The sequence below is a fragment of the Corvus cornix genome, chromosome Z (assembly GCF_000738735.6).
Source record: "Corvus cornix cornix isolate S_Up_H32 chromosome Z, ASM73873v5, whole genome shotgun sequence".
NCBI lineage: Eukaryota > Metazoa > Chordata > Aves > Passeriformes > Corvidae > Corvus > Corvus cornix.
Window position 1 is genome coordinate 3,553,972 of NC_046357.1, and position 15,708 is coordinate 3,569,679.

General features: G+C 36.5%; 1 protein-coding gene and 1 long non-coding RNA gene across 4 annotated transcripts in view; one reads left to right on the plus strand and one right to left on the minus strand.

Annotated features, from left to right (window-relative positions):
- LOC109144073 overlaps window positions 1-6,593 on the plus strand; it is a 54,450-nt gene extending 47,857 nt beyond the window's left edge. The window contains exon 3 of the long non-coding RNA XR_002273333.2: window positions 2,470-6,593. This is a non-coding gene — a long non-coding RNA (uncharacterized LOC109144073). The remainder of the gene's footprint in view (window positions 1-2,469) is intronic.
- Window positions 1-15,708, minus strand: part of RNF180 (ring finger protein 180) — a 60,807-nt gene that overhangs the window by 29,331 nt on the left and 15,768 nt on the right. The window lies entirely within an intron of this gene.

A 15,708-nucleotide genomic window follows, 5' to 3' on the forward strand; every position in this document is an offset into this window, starting at 1 on the left:
CTTCTTTCAATGAAATATTTTTACTTTGTCAGGAGATAAAGGCTTATTCGGTGAAGAAGTGGGGAAAAAAAAAACCTCAGAAAAAACAAACAAGGGGAAGAAATGATCTAATATATTTTCTTTTTATTCCTGTACATACCTCACAGAAAAAGAGAAACAACTATTCTAATTTATTGCTGATTCATATTGTTTTAATCAAGTTAAAACAGGCCAGACAGAATTGTTTCTTGTGCTAGATATTGTACATGGGTATTATGCACTTATCCCCTTTCTTTCCAAGCATCATATATAATATACTTCAGTTTCTTATCATGATGGATTTGAAATTATTTAAGCATTTTTTGTTATGCAGTCTGTTTAATCTCTGCAGTTCCTTCTATTGAGTAAATGAGCCTTTAGGCTTTTGAAATATACATCTAAACCAGCAGCTCTACATATTATTACCCTTTTGGAAATTTCTCTTGGAAGAATCATATTTATTGTTAAGGAACACCTGTAAACACAGCTTTTATGAAAATATCTTGAAGATCCCTGCAACTACTTCATAGACTTACAACAAAGTTTTATTCCTATTAAAATAATTCAATTATAAAGATGAATTGAGAGATAGGCCACTGGAAAAAATATTACTCAAAGTTCTTGTACCACAATCATCTAAACACTTTAATATTTATAATCATCCTTAACTAGTATATAAGAAATTAGTAGCATGTTACAAGCTTATCTTCATTTTTATTTTGCATTTCATACAACACGTACACAGTTTATACAGGCATTTAAGAAGACGATGTAAGCATTATAGCTAAGTGGCAGATGAAGATTTCCACCAAAAATAAAGATCCAGGCACAGCTATTAGTGTGACTAGATCTAAGAATAAAGCAAATATGAACAATTATTCATCTTTATTGTAACCGCTATTTCAAACAAAGAGAAGGAAAATTCATTCAGGCCCAGAGGCCTGCAGAAACTTCTCTGAATTTCCTAGAGCCCTGGTATGATGTCTCAATGATAGACAAAAGGATCTGTTGTAACAACTTCTTCATTTTTTTACAGAAGTTGTAGGGAAGAAAAGGCAATTATTCTTCCTCCTTATGGTACTATAGACCTCCTTTGCATTTTGGAAACTGAAAGGATGCAGAATTGGCACTATCATGAGTGCTAAACATTCTACTCAGTTTTACAAACATATTTGAACTGGAAGGTCAAATTAGAGTCCTAAAGAAGTAAATGAACTGCCAGAACAATTGTTTTTTGTTAGTTAGAGCAAAACAGTTGCTATCTACACCTGAAGTCCTCCTCTCCAGTACACTGAGAGTACAACTCCTCTCTAGTACAAACTTGTAGTTGTTCTTGTTCCTGGTAAAAAGATGAAGTCCTGTCAATTTACATACACAGTGGGCTGGATAATCAATAAAATATTTTGGCTTAAATATTAATTTTATACCTGCAAAAACAGCATTTTTTTTAAATTTTAGCAAAAAGATTTGCAGCACTGAAATAACAGACAAGTGCATATTTCTAAATACTTTTTCTAGGATTTGTGTGAATGTATACACTATTACTTTTAGGGAAAACGCTCATAACTGTATGTCTGTAAAAGAATGTCTTGAACAGTGCTGCTACATTTTGGCAGCTTTGCGTAAGTATAGTATAGGAAAGAATGCAACTGAAATGCTTCTTGTCATTCCGTATAAATTTAAGGCAAATTACAGTGATGCATGACACAATCTGAGGTAGCAGCATACAACAGACCCTTAGTGAAGAATACCTACTCTTATCATTAACACAGGTCTCTTCCCCAGCACTATACAGCAGAAAGTGGAAGAGACAACATGGAAGAGTGTTGGTCAGATGTGGAGGTTTGCTACTTTTCTGAACAGCATTTATAAATTGTTTATACTCAGTGGGTCTCCACTTGTGGAACACTGCTTTCCAAAACAGTAAGATCAATGTACAGATTTTAAGTTTCCTACCAGTCTCAATGCTCCTGGCATTTCCCAACTTCAAGGTAAAGTTCTTTCTACTCATAAAGTCTACAGTAACTACAAAGATTTGTCTGCTAGCAATGAGCAAAAAATCAACAAAATGAGAGTTACACTGAGTTTTTGGCTGCTAGATACAGTTACAGAAGACTTCTTACTGTTTTGGATGGAAAGATGAGTTTGCTGAACTGAACTCTCAGAACAGGCTTTTTCAAAAATATCTTCAAATAATTTTTACACAAATTCCTCACTATTACTATGTAGCCATGACCATCCTTTCAGTCATCAGCTGTGGTGGTTACATGATCACTCAAATTTTATGAATACAGTAATAACATGTTTCCAACACAAGCTGGGGTAGAAGTGAGAAAATTCTTGCCTTTTATTCATCAATAGAAGATAATTTAGTTAGGATTCATAACAACTATAACCAAAGGAGGTATTTAACCCAGATAAACTAACTCTGCTTTTATCTTTATTCAACAGGATGTGCATTATGGTACGACCAACTCTGACCCTTCATCTGGACACCTGTGGCATGTGACATCCTTCTGTATGGGCTGCGTGCCCACTGTGGGCCTTAGATTGAGCCTACTATTCACCCCAAAATCAAGAGTTATGAATCTGCAAGTATCCTCTGTTTCCACAAGTGAGGTATAGTTCATAAGATACCGCATAAAAAGAAAGATTCACCTAGTGAGATGAATCGCTTTAAAATAAGTTGTCCTAAAATTAGGAACCTAAAGCTATATTTAGACAATTAAAGGACTGTTCCAGTTTTCAAAAGTTTCCTTATCTGGCTGGAGCAACTGGGTGATCATCTTGCTTAGAACAATCAGGCCACCTATTTAAAGTGGGTTGACTAAGTTTATTAAAACCAGTTTAAATATTGATTACTGAAATCGATTCCATCACTAAACAGTGCTTGGAGTACAGCATTCAATTGCTCTGAAGGAAAATTAAGACAAGCAAAGGGTTTCAAAAAAGAGTATCTCTGAGAAACTTAGGTGAAGGTAATTAGATTGCATCACTGTTGCTTAATTCTTTATACCTACTAAAATGACTATGGAATAATCCTAGCTTCATCACAATCAAATGTTTTAATTCACTTCTTATGCAGTTTGGAATGACTTGAAAAATTCACATACAGTTTTTCCTTAAAATGCAAACACACACATCACCAAAATACACAGGTATCTGTTTCTACTTAAAAAAATAAATCAGGAAAATTACATTAGATTTTCCATTACTACAAACTTACTGGAAGTACAAATCTGTTTGATTTTCTACAGAAGCTACACTGCTTTTCTGGAGATTTTCTCAAAGTTGTAAATGACATTTTTAAAAGTAAAAAATTATTTAAGGTTAAGACTCTAAGTGCCATCAACAAAGAGATCTTTATCTCCATTTTGATAACGTAATTATCTGACTCAGTAAAACTTGCAGTTTGTAATCCATCTGTAGTAGACATTGCAATGCAAAATTATAACAATAAACAACCAAAATACAAAAGTGTTTCAGGTGTCCTCATGCAGCAACAGAAAAAAGAAAAGTCCCTTTTGTTCTTCTTTTTGTGTAACCCTTGGAAACTGATACTGAAACTTGATCCTGTGCTGTTGAGAAAAATAATCCAGGTGGACCTGCAGTAACAAAACGCAGCACAAATGTTGTGTATATTGTTTTTTCTGACAAATAATATATAGATGCTCAGTTTGATTAATCCTTCTCTCCTCAATTCTACATCTTTATGATACTTAATCAGAAAATTTATCAGAAATATTATTATAAACTGTGCTTCTGTATCGGCAGTAGTCAGCAACAAGCACTACATTCTTACCTTGGTATTTTATTTGGCTATATCCAAAGTAATCCAAAAAGCAAATAAGCAAAAGCTTATTTTCCTCAAATTTAATTGTTAGCTGCCTCAACGTGAAAGTGCTAAAGATGAATGGATTCAAAGGGGTCAGCTGTCAGTATTCTGATACCTGAATAAATCCACTTTCCAAATACTTAAATTAAGCTCCTGTTATGTAAATCTTTTCTGCCTGATAAACAGAGCAGTAATGATTGCTTACTTTTTATTTCATAGTATAAGTGAAAAATTTTACATGCATGCATCTTTCTGTAATTATTAGTAATTTCATACACATATCTGTAAACACTTCATTTCATACAGAGCAAACTACATTCCCTAAACAGGTATGAGACACTGACACTTTATTTTATGGAAGGCATAAATTTTCTGTGTTAAATAAGCAAGATATTGCACCCTACTTTATTTTCCCCAGATGTTATTTAAGAAGACAGTGAGGCCATTTTAAATTTCCTTTCCATTTCCTTTCTCATGAGCCTTCCTACAAAAGCCTTGAGGGGTCTCAATAATGACCTCTTTGAAGATTTCAATCTTTTCTCTCTGCTACAGTGTAACTGTATATTTAAAAAAATACTGCAGATTTTTCTTCTAATGAAGTATCTCACAAAGCCTTTCAGAAACTGAGTATGAAAATCCACCATCCAAAAAAATATATCAGTGTGTAAAGCTTTTCTTTGGATTTGCAGGATACTGAAACAGAAAAATAATCTACTATTTCACATTTCTCTGCCTGGATTAAAAAAGTAGGCTGCAACTACAAATGTTGGTGCAACACACCAACAGAAAATTGAATTTTATCAGTTACTACTTACCTTTCAACAAAGACAATGTTACCATGAAATATGATTTGTGATCCTTAGATGAAGGCAAGATTCTTGTTTGAGGGTTAACATTTTTCCAAAACATACCAGAAAAAAAATTCACCATAAGCATGATCATCTTCTCATGTCTAAAATGAATCTGAACCTTTGGATTTAGCTTAGCACTGGTACACTTTATCTAAAAAGCTTAATTGCTTGTGCAACAAATTGCCATCTACATTCATTAAAATTCTCACAATACATGGATTTACTGAATTGAATGCACTGCCCTATACTTCTTGTATTTGACCCAACTCAGATATATGACATAATGAATACTTGGATCTGGCTATGATGGCCAACATGCAAAATAATTAATCATCCGAGGACAAAGCACCTCAAAAAATTTCACTGCTGACATCCTAAAAATACTTGCAAGACTGACAACAAGAAGATATAAAAGCGTTAGGAAATTTGTTGAATCATAAAGAAAACTAGAACACATGGCTTTCATGTGAAGAACATTTCAAAATATACACAAGAAAAAAAGAACACCAGGAAGGGTTATTTCAGACTTACTGTTCTACATGGTGTAAAATAAACTGCAATTTATTTCTGTGGCAAAGTATTGTACTATAGTTTGATATTAGAATATCTATCCCCTTTCTGAAAAATTCAACAGATTTCTAACGCTGCCCACTACTGTTAACATATTAGTTAAATATTGTTTCATTTTTAATTATCTATACTGACATTAAGCAAAGACACTACTTCGTACTTCGCATTTAGTAGAACAGTGAGGGGAAAAATGGAATTACTATAAAAATAATCCTAGTAGACTGAGGTAGAGGACAGGTCTCACACAACAGCCTCCTCATAATCCTAGGACTATCAAGTGAGGTCTTGGAAACTGTTAGATGTCAGCTAATAATTTTCATCTCCTTAATGTGGGCAGCATCCTATGTCCTAGTTTAGAAGAACACTGGAAGTCTTTTCTAACTAGGAAACATAACAGGCAAAGACAAAAGACCCAATACAGTGAAGCACACAAAGCACACCAATGCCATTTAATTTGATTGTGCTGGGTTGGTTGCCTCCTTAATATAAGTTTGTAGATGACAAACTGTGAGCATTTTTAGATGTATTATTTATGTCAGTTCTTCAGGCAAAAGCAGGACATGTTTAGAGCAACAAAGCTCACTTTTATACTGTTCAAAAGCCTGACAATCTCACAAAGAATAAAACTTGTTCAGCTACAAACTTTTAATTTTATGACTTTCACAGTGCTCTCAGTGCAAGGGTAGGACTTAATTTTGGACCTTAAACAACACAAGCTAAAGCCCTCAAGCAGAAGATGTAACATAAAGCCTTTGTGAAGGACACAACCAGCACAAATTCTTAGACTGCACACAACAAATTCAAATCTTCTAGCACCTAACATTCTGTTGCTAAAAAGAAGTCTCTTAGTCCTCATTCTACAGATAAACTTTCAAAAGTAATAAAATTTAACTGATGGAGACAACCTGAAAGAAAAACTCAGCGATGCGAGCTCTGTCCTGCTTAAGCCTGAATGCAGTCTTAGCTCTGAAGTCCATCACTGTCAACTTTAATTATTTAACCATGATCATTTAGTGGACACATGGTGCATGAAACAGATGCGGGACCTGGGGAGGCTGCTGGGAAGAAAACGCAGAGAAAAGCTGTAAGGTGTGTCAAAAAACTACTATCAAGTGCAGAAATAAAAAATTTCTTCATACATAGTATGAAGATATATGGCATAGATATATGTCTGTGCTTTATACCTGTGGCCAAAACAGTGCTGATAGCACATGTGTGTTTTGGCTATTGCTTCATTCCTTGGAATGCTTCCTTTGGTATTTCAAACAGGCTGGGACTGGGCTTGAGGTCGGGAGCTGATAAGAGTCAAGACAGGTGACCCATACCACCGAGTATGAGCAATAAATGCTCAGGGAGATGAGGAAGAAGGGGTGAATGCTTGTGGTTTTATTTCCCTGTGCAAGCAACCATTACATGTGCTGAGGCCCTGACTACCAGGAAGTAGTTGGACATCTAACTGCTGATAGAAAGGAGTGAATAAAGCCCTCTTTTTGCTCTGCTTGCACACAGAGCTTTTACCTTCCCTGCTAAATTGTCACTATCTTGATCCATGAGTGTTCTCACCTTCCTTTTATTTGCCCCCCAAGAACTGCCCCCCTAGAACTGCCCCCCTATTTGCATTTGCAAAAAAGAGGAGTGAGCAAGGGGCTGGGTGGGTGGGTGTTTGGCTGCTGGCTGGGACAGCCCTGAAGGTTCTGAGCAGGTATTATTAAAAAAAAAAAAACCCAAACCAAAACCCATGAAACAAAAAACAAGTCACTTGCTCCATAATGGTGGAACTGTACAATAAAAAATATAAGAAACCACTGTAATACTAAATTAAATGATATACACAAGTTTTTAATAGTTCTTATAGTTCTTCAGCCTTCAATCACAGTTCATTCACACGGCTCCTTACATTACTGTATGTAAACTTTGAGTTTCAACAGCTATTTTTTCAATTCTAGGAGAGACCAATTCATATTAAGTGCTTTAAAACATTATGTAAAAAGATCTTGTCAAAAGCCCAAACCAATTCTATAATGTAATAAAACCCAGTGAAATCTTACTTCCATGATTTTTTTAAAACCCTTCACCATAAGCCCCCCAAACTAAGAGGAAGGAAATCAATGACAGATAACATTGGAAAGGAAACTATGAACTTGTCCTTAGGTCTGTACTACACACCTGCTTTCACTAGTTCAACCTTTGTTCTTCCTGGCACCATATCTAGTCACTAAGGTACTCCTGAGATTGAAAAGATAACACATCAACACAGAATCTGATAAATTAATGCCAGAATATTCTGCCTGCCTTATCTCTAGGTGTTGTGGATTTCCAGTGACTGGTGACTTTCTGAGTGCCTAAATGTAATACAAACAAAAACTTAAACAGTATAAACAATACATCTCTGCCTTGGTAGCAATGACACTTTGAAAAGAAAGGACCTCAGACATTTCCCTTGACAAAGAATATGACTTTGTTCTCATTTTTCACAAAAAGAACATTTAATTCTCTGTGTTTACAACGAAAGTACATATTCTGACAATCTAAATGATACCGTTTTCTAGGTCTGTATTTCAAAAGGACAATCTTTCAGAAGTTTAAAAGGTATACATGCTAGCATCAAACAGATGCTGGTGTCTCATGTTTCTCTTTGCACTCATAGAACAGATACCATCATTGAGCTCTTCACTTACATCAAATGAGATTACTTTATAATGGAAAAAATATAATGGAAAAAAATACCTTCAAATATTATTTCATAAAATGTATAGCTGTACACATCATAAGAATTATCATATGGCTATCTGATATAGTTTCTTGTGCTAGAGCTGCAATTCTTTTCAGAATCCAAAGGTTAACAAGATTCTTAGAAAGACTTAGAATGAGAAGGATGACTCATTTCAGTTAAAAATTACAGCAATTTTTACAAGGCAGAAAGAATCCAGGAAAAATCCTCAGAGAACACAGTAATTACCTCTGTTCTCCCAGGTTTGAGTATAGCTGTTTTAACTTCAGTTTTCAGCATAGCAAAAACAAATGTATGTTATCATCAGAAATTATGCTTATAGACAGCTCTACTGTTAGGTGTGAATTTGATTTACCCACTTGACAAAGGTTATTTGCCAATTAAAGCTTCAAATAAAATTACCTATTCCAAAGTGATTTGCAACAGTAACCCAGCAAACAATCTCTTAAAACTTAAGATCTATTACCTGAATTAGAGCCTCTTAAGCACTTCTGAAAATATGTATTTTTAGTTTCAGATTATACATTAGTTTTGAGCATACTGATTTATGAATATCAACATTAGATATTTACTTTTAACTTTCAAATACCGATAACTGCTCTGTGAAAGAATATATCGTAAATAATAGTATAATCAATTAAAAGCTATTTTACCTGAAAAATGAAACTAAATTAATAATTCAGACTGCCCCACGTTACCACAGTCAATGCAGCATCTTTTACTGCATCTGAGAAAAATACCACATAAAATGATGATCTCTCAAATTGGAGATGATTTGTCGTTTGCACCAGGCGTATACTTATATACACACATATATACAAAAGAAAATTCTTGCAATTGGGTAAGATGATCATTCAACCAATGTTTGGGTTTTTCACATTTTCATCCCTTGAAACACCCCAGGATTTCTAGTGCTCCGATGAAGTACCTACACTGTATTCAGTACTCTCAAAGAAAATACTGCTTGGAAAAAGTGACATGCTTAGTTTTGCATCAGTTCAAACTTAAATTTGAGTTAGCATACCCTGGTCTGCCAGCCTCACCCTTGTTCTCACACCAGTCTCTAAAAACTTCTCCAGATGAAATCTTACTGAACTGTATAAGCATTGGTCTTCAGAGCAGAGTCACTAAGATGATCAGAGGGCTAGAGCACCTCTCCTTTGAGAAGAGCCTCAGAGAGCTGGAGTTGTTCAGACTGGAGAAGAGAAGGCTCCAGGGAGACCTTATAGCACCTTCCAGCACCAGAAGGGACCTACCAGGAAGATGGGGAGGGACTTTTTACAAGAGCATACAGTGACAGGATGAGGAGGAATGGCTTTAAAATGAAAGAGGGTTGATTTAGATGAGACATTTTGCAGAAATCTTTTACTGTGGGGAAAGTGAGACACTAGCACAGTTGCCCAGAGAAGCTGTGGCTCCCCCATCCCTGGAAGTATTCAAGGCCAGGTTGGATGGGCTTCTGAGTAACCTGGTCTAATGGAAAGTGCCCTGCCAATGGCAGTGGGTTTGGAAATACATGGTTTTTAAGGTCTTTTCTAAACCAAACCATTCTGATTCTATGATTTCCAGAACACATTCTTTTTCTCAGAGAATATTTTTAATTTTCCGAAATTCTGACATGACATAAAAATTTTCTACAGAGATAGAATTAAAATGCCACTGATTCTTAAGACCTTTAAGTTCTCTGAAACACGGATGGGCAATTTTTCTGCTATCAAATGATAAAAATATAGTCAGTTCTGTAATTTCAGTTCAGTTTTAAAAATGTTTGTAGAGAGTAGTTAATTCTGTAGTTAATATGCTTATGATGTACAGTCATGTCCACTCAAACCAAATTTAGTACAAAGCAAGGAGCCAAAAATGAGAGTGGAAAAGTGTCTTTCCTAGAATAAACTGAGGACTAAGTTCAGTCTTAGGATACATCTTCAGACTTTGGTTATCCAACATTATCAGCATGCAGGTCACCCAGGCACAACTGCTAAGTAAGATGTTCCTTTTCATTGTTCTTGCATCACTGAGTGTAAATTAAAATGTATCCCCCCCCAAATATTTTAGTATCTTAGGAAACACTGGATTCACCAGATACACAGTTTGCATTGTACTTTCGCTATGTGTTACCATACCGATTTTTTAACACAAGAATATGCTCACTGCCTTGTGGAATGAGGACAATCGCATGACTAGATGAGAATGCAGTTCTTAGTGCCTAAGAAGTGCTCTCTAAAGTGACCACTGTCAAATACTTTTCATTACAGAAGTGGAACAGACATCTGGAACTGGGGGTTCAGATGAGTCCTTTCAGAATTGAAAAAAAAAAAAAAAAATTGTATTAATATATTTTATAAATTCCCTCCACAAATGGTACTGCACAGGTGCTGAGACTGCTCTAATTAAATAAGAATCAACACATTTTTCCACAATACTGGTTCTCCTTATCCCAGCTCTCCCCCTGTCCCTCCTGCATAACCCCCTGGTATTTTAAGATTTCTTACGTAACATGGGAGGAAATTTACTTTCAGAGTTTTAAATTTTTAAATAATGTTTCAGACTCTGTTGCAGAAAAAGTAGTCCTTCTCAACACCACCCCCACCCACTAATCCCTATCATTTCTATAGCAGTATAAAAATACTATAGAGGCAAAATACAAACTCCCTGACCATAAAGCAAAGCAAAGTATCACTGTATATGCTATATGATTTAAGCATGGATTGTTAGATACATTAAATATGCAAGGATAAAAAAGCTCAAAAGCAGATACAAAAGTCCATATTCAAAATTTAGAGAGATAGAAACTGGATCAGAGTTTTATATTCACATTATAAAGTCAGGGTTTCAATACATGGGGATTATACTCTAGCCCTCAACTTAATTCTGTCCACAGCAAATCAGTTCTGGATAATGTCTCATACACTTCCACTGAGAATCATTACATTTTTATAGCCATCATAAGAAACATCCATCAAGTAAAGATGACTTGCTGATAGGAAACAGTATGACTCCAAACAACCAAGACTTTAACATAAGAACATTTCCTATCAGGATTGTTAGACTACAGAACAAACTAGTAGCAAAAATCAAAAATATAAAGCCATATATAATAGCTCAGCTACTAGCTCAGCTGATCTACCAGCTAACATTTGTATACCTCCAATCACACAGTTCCAACTATATTCTTGTGCTGGCTACAGCAAACTAGTAAACCCAACATGATCTGATATAGTAGAAAAAGCAATAGGAAAGTATTTAGTTTTAGTCTTTTTTTTCCTCTCTGAAATCAGGGCACCATGGGTCAGATGAGACAAGAAAAGTAGAGAGTTCCAGCCAGAATTTTATGGGGGTTCCTTTTCATCCGCTTTCACATGAAACCACCACCTATACTGCCTACTCACACTATCATTTAAACTAAAAAGGTAATCAGATACTGGCATATTTTGGCACTGCCATGTGGTTCTGACTGTGTTGGTATTTTGAACAAAGAACTGTGCAAATTTCCCAGAATATAATTCATAAAACGAAATTGCAATAGTGTATCAGTGAGGTGGTGAGTCATCACTGATGTTCATGTTTGACAAAAGCAAAACATAATTCCTGGAAAATTCCTGGAAATTTCTGGTTCAATCACAGACATGGTGTGCCCATCCACCATTCTGACAGGCTGGTCTTGTTCAGACAGTCTAAAAAAATCAGTAGTAGGAACTCCGTAGTAGGGAACATGAAGCAACATAGTACAATTATCACACCTTTTGCTCTTTCTTGTGCCAAAAATCTAGCTCGGTTAGTAAGTTGTCAAAAGGACTATCCTGTAAAGTAGAAGGGACTGTGAACTCCTAGTGAGCTTCCACAAGAATGTGTCATAGAAGATGCATCTTGCACCAACAGGCTCTAAATCAGGAAAGGTGAGCTATTGGCATTGATAAAAAGTTTGCACTTCAGCACAAATTTTTGTTGAAACAAAATTTAAACAAAGCACTATTTTGTTTCTGAATAAATTTCATACTAACTACAAACATTTCACAAACATTCTACACTAAATTAGGGGGGAAGTGTCCTTAGAAAAATTCCTTAAATCAGATGAAAAAACAGGTGAAGTTCTTGAGTAAACTGTGGAATGGCTGTACTTCGCTTTTTACTAATATGTCTTAACTTCTTTCCTAAATGTAAAAAGATAGAGCTAAATGAATAAGAGACACTCTCCATCCTGTGTGTTCTACATACACCCACAAGTCCCTGGTCTATTACTTCAGCATCCAAATTTAAGTGCAAGTTGATGGGTATTACAGCTGGTGTGGGGGTCAGCAGCTCTGACCCAGGAAGAGGTGACCGGTCCGGGGAGATGGTCCTGAAAGGAATCGCCTTCCTGAGGCCCGGTGTCTTCCCTCAGCTGCTGGCAGGAGGGCCCTTGCAGAAGCTGTCAGCTCTTCAGTGATTGTCAGCTCGTGATTCCAGCTCAGCTCTGCAGGGCAGCCTCCAGGCCAAGCCAGACCAGAGAGAGAGACGAGAGGTTCGTGTGGCTGGTTCTGCACGAAGGTAGCTTTATTGTTGGTCCCCTCCGGCGAAGGGGGAAGCCAGGGACGAGAACTCTCTCTCTGAGCCCCACAGCACCAGAGGGCTTGCTTTTATAGGGATACAGGGGATGGGTGAAGGCCAATGGGTTACAGAGGATCTGGGATGGGTGAGGACCAATGCGTTACAAAGGATCTGCATAGGGTCTCCTAAAGGATTGTGGATCTGTCTTTTCTCACTGTGACCAAAGAAGTGGTTGCCTTTCCAGGGAGTCCTGCTGGGCGATTGTGAAATCTCTTATCTCAGCTGAGATCCCTCCAGAGCAGGGGCTGGGCATACCCCACAGATGGGCACCACTCTGTTTTCGACTTAGATTTCACTTGTCTAAGTAATCACAGCCTCCCAGTGAGCATGCTCTGTTTCACCCCATTCCCTTTTCTTTTTATAGTCCAGCTTCACAACAAAGCACAGTAGAAGCAGGGAAGGTACATGCATTTGCACTCAAGCTCCACTACCTTTTGTTGTTCTTCCACCTTCAGCTGCAGTCCTATGCATCATAGCAGAAGCATGACAAGAGACAGCTAAAAAAACCCCCTGAATTTATTTTCTTAGGCTTAGTAGTCTCACTCTTGGATTCCAGATGCACAATTTGTCAATGAACTTCCAACCAGCTCTGTTTGTGCCAGGTCTCTTCCCTCTCCACACATAAAGTACTGCTTACAAGCTGAATGGGACATAAAGGAGTGCAGACAGTGCTGCGAGCTATGTTCGGGTCATGGTTCACTAGCTGAAGGGTTTCGCTGCAGAGGTTTCTATACCTATGGCACTAAAAAGTAATGTTTTTGTTCACATTCCATACATCATGTATATGGATAAGAAAATACTGACATAGTTTTTTATAGTATCCATTTTGAGGTATAAGAATTGTTTTCTTCCACTATGCTCAAAATCCCATTTTCTGCCTGTTTTTCCTGAAGAATTACTTGAACAATTGAATGCTATGTACAAGAAATGATGATAAAAAGCTCACTACATACAAAATTACAGCAAGTCTGTTCGCACAGAACATGCACAACCGTATCTGAAAAATGACAAAAGATTGATGGAAGAAAAGTGGAAAAATACCCCAACTTATTTTAAAGTTCAAATAAGAAATTGAAGGTAAGATGCTGGGAGAACACATGAGAATTCAGAAAAGCAGCTGCATTGGGCCAAAGCCTTTTGATATGGTGTCGTGTACTGCACACGGAAGGGCAAAAGAAGCTAACTGCTACCAAGAACACAGGCAGAATATTAGGTAGAGAAACTTAGGACAGATAAACAGATATTGTGAATCTCATCTAATCAGATCACTGGATGTATTGAGATTCAAAATGCCAAATAAAATCTGTCATGGAAGCAAGAGAACAATGTATTTTTGTAGCTGAAAGTGATGAAATAGTGGTATAGATAAATGGAAACAGAGAATTCATATAATATTCTGCTAGAGATAATAAGGTGTTCACTGCTACTGCCTCTAACAGGTTTTACAGAAGTTCAATCTAGAGAAAATGCAGAGAACAACTAGGAGCCCATCTTAGCACTCTGGCTGAGCAACTACATGCTAGTGCATCTTTCCATTATAAAGTAAGATTATATTATACTAATAGTGGCTCAAGTTAAGCCAAGGAGATCCTCAAAACATTCTGTTCCCACTGTGCTGGGTCACATACTGTACTTTTCATCATTTATCCCAAAAATTCAGTAATGCTCACACATTCGTATTAAAACAGTTTCCATGCACTAGTCAATGTCACATTTATACTTAAGGTAAAGGGAAGTGGGTTACTGTTTGAACAAAAGGAATCCAAAAGACAGACATCCACACACTGGTTAATACTATTCTAAATATGAATTCCATAGATTAACAGATTTCAATCCAGAAAGCTTTATCTAGTAGTAATTCTAATACATTATTCATATCCTCCTAATACAGCTTACTTTTAGAGACCAGATCGGTCTGTTGTGCTGTGCTGCAGATGGAAACAGCAGCATATTGTCACACCAACTACAAAAATGGTGCTCTGCCTTTCAGTTCAGTGGTTCCCCGATGAAGAGAATTGATCATCTATCAGAATTCTTTCTGTTCAGCATTTTTTCTAGTGCATAAACCCCAAATTCAGTTTGCTAATACACCAAAAGCAGTATTCCTCTTTACTGTAACATAATTAACATACTCAATTCAGTCTGGATTTTGGACCTACCTCAAAAGAAGCACTACTTAACAGTACAAGCTGTGTCATGCAGCCAAGAGGAACTACCAGGTCTGTCCATGTCTACTCTTTAAAAAATCTCTTCACGTGTATTTTTTTACAACCTTGTCTGTCCTGTAGAATGTGAGATGGAGCACCAAACCCACTTCATGGGTTTTGCTGGAAAAATGCAAATAATAAAATCCATATACAATAGTCCACATGCAATGCAGTCTTTTTCTCTTTGCTATTCAGAATCCTATTTTCCAATATTGTCAATAAAACAAACTCCAAACTCTAAAGTTCTCTAAATACAGTTAAGTATATTTGATACGCATCAGACTAAAGGAATGAAAGAAAATCAATCTGACTGAAGAACAGCAGGTCCTTTGTGGGAAGATACGTTGCTTCTGGATGTGCCAGTGCTGAGTGGTCTGTTGCAGGGGGGCTTGGTTTCTACAGATTTTTGCCTTATGACTGGTATCTGTTCCTATTTCAAAGTTCCTGTACAACATTTCACATAGAGGATTTAGGAGTCTCCTATGTATACCTAATTTCCTAAAATTTCCTAATTATTACCAGTTATCTGAATAAAACTTAACAAATCATAAATTGTGACTGCAATGAAAAAAGAGGGCAGAAAACATTGAGGAAACACACAAAAAGGAAGATTGCAAATTTATTTCCATACGAATGATCAGCACACAGTTCTTAGCTTTTTCCAGAATGACCAGCTCTCAGTTTTCACCTTTTGCCAAGAATCATAGGTGTAATGTTTCATGCTATTCATACATGTTTGTTTGTTGTTTTTTTAACAAACGTTTTGCTACATCCAATTGGAACACAGTCAGAAAGCTCCAAAGTCATATATTTCTTCCAGTTCAGGGAGCTCACTGAATGTAACACTCCGCTTTGCCTGGTTTCTTTCACTATTTAATGTATTTTAGTTCCTTCACCATGTCTGGCCTT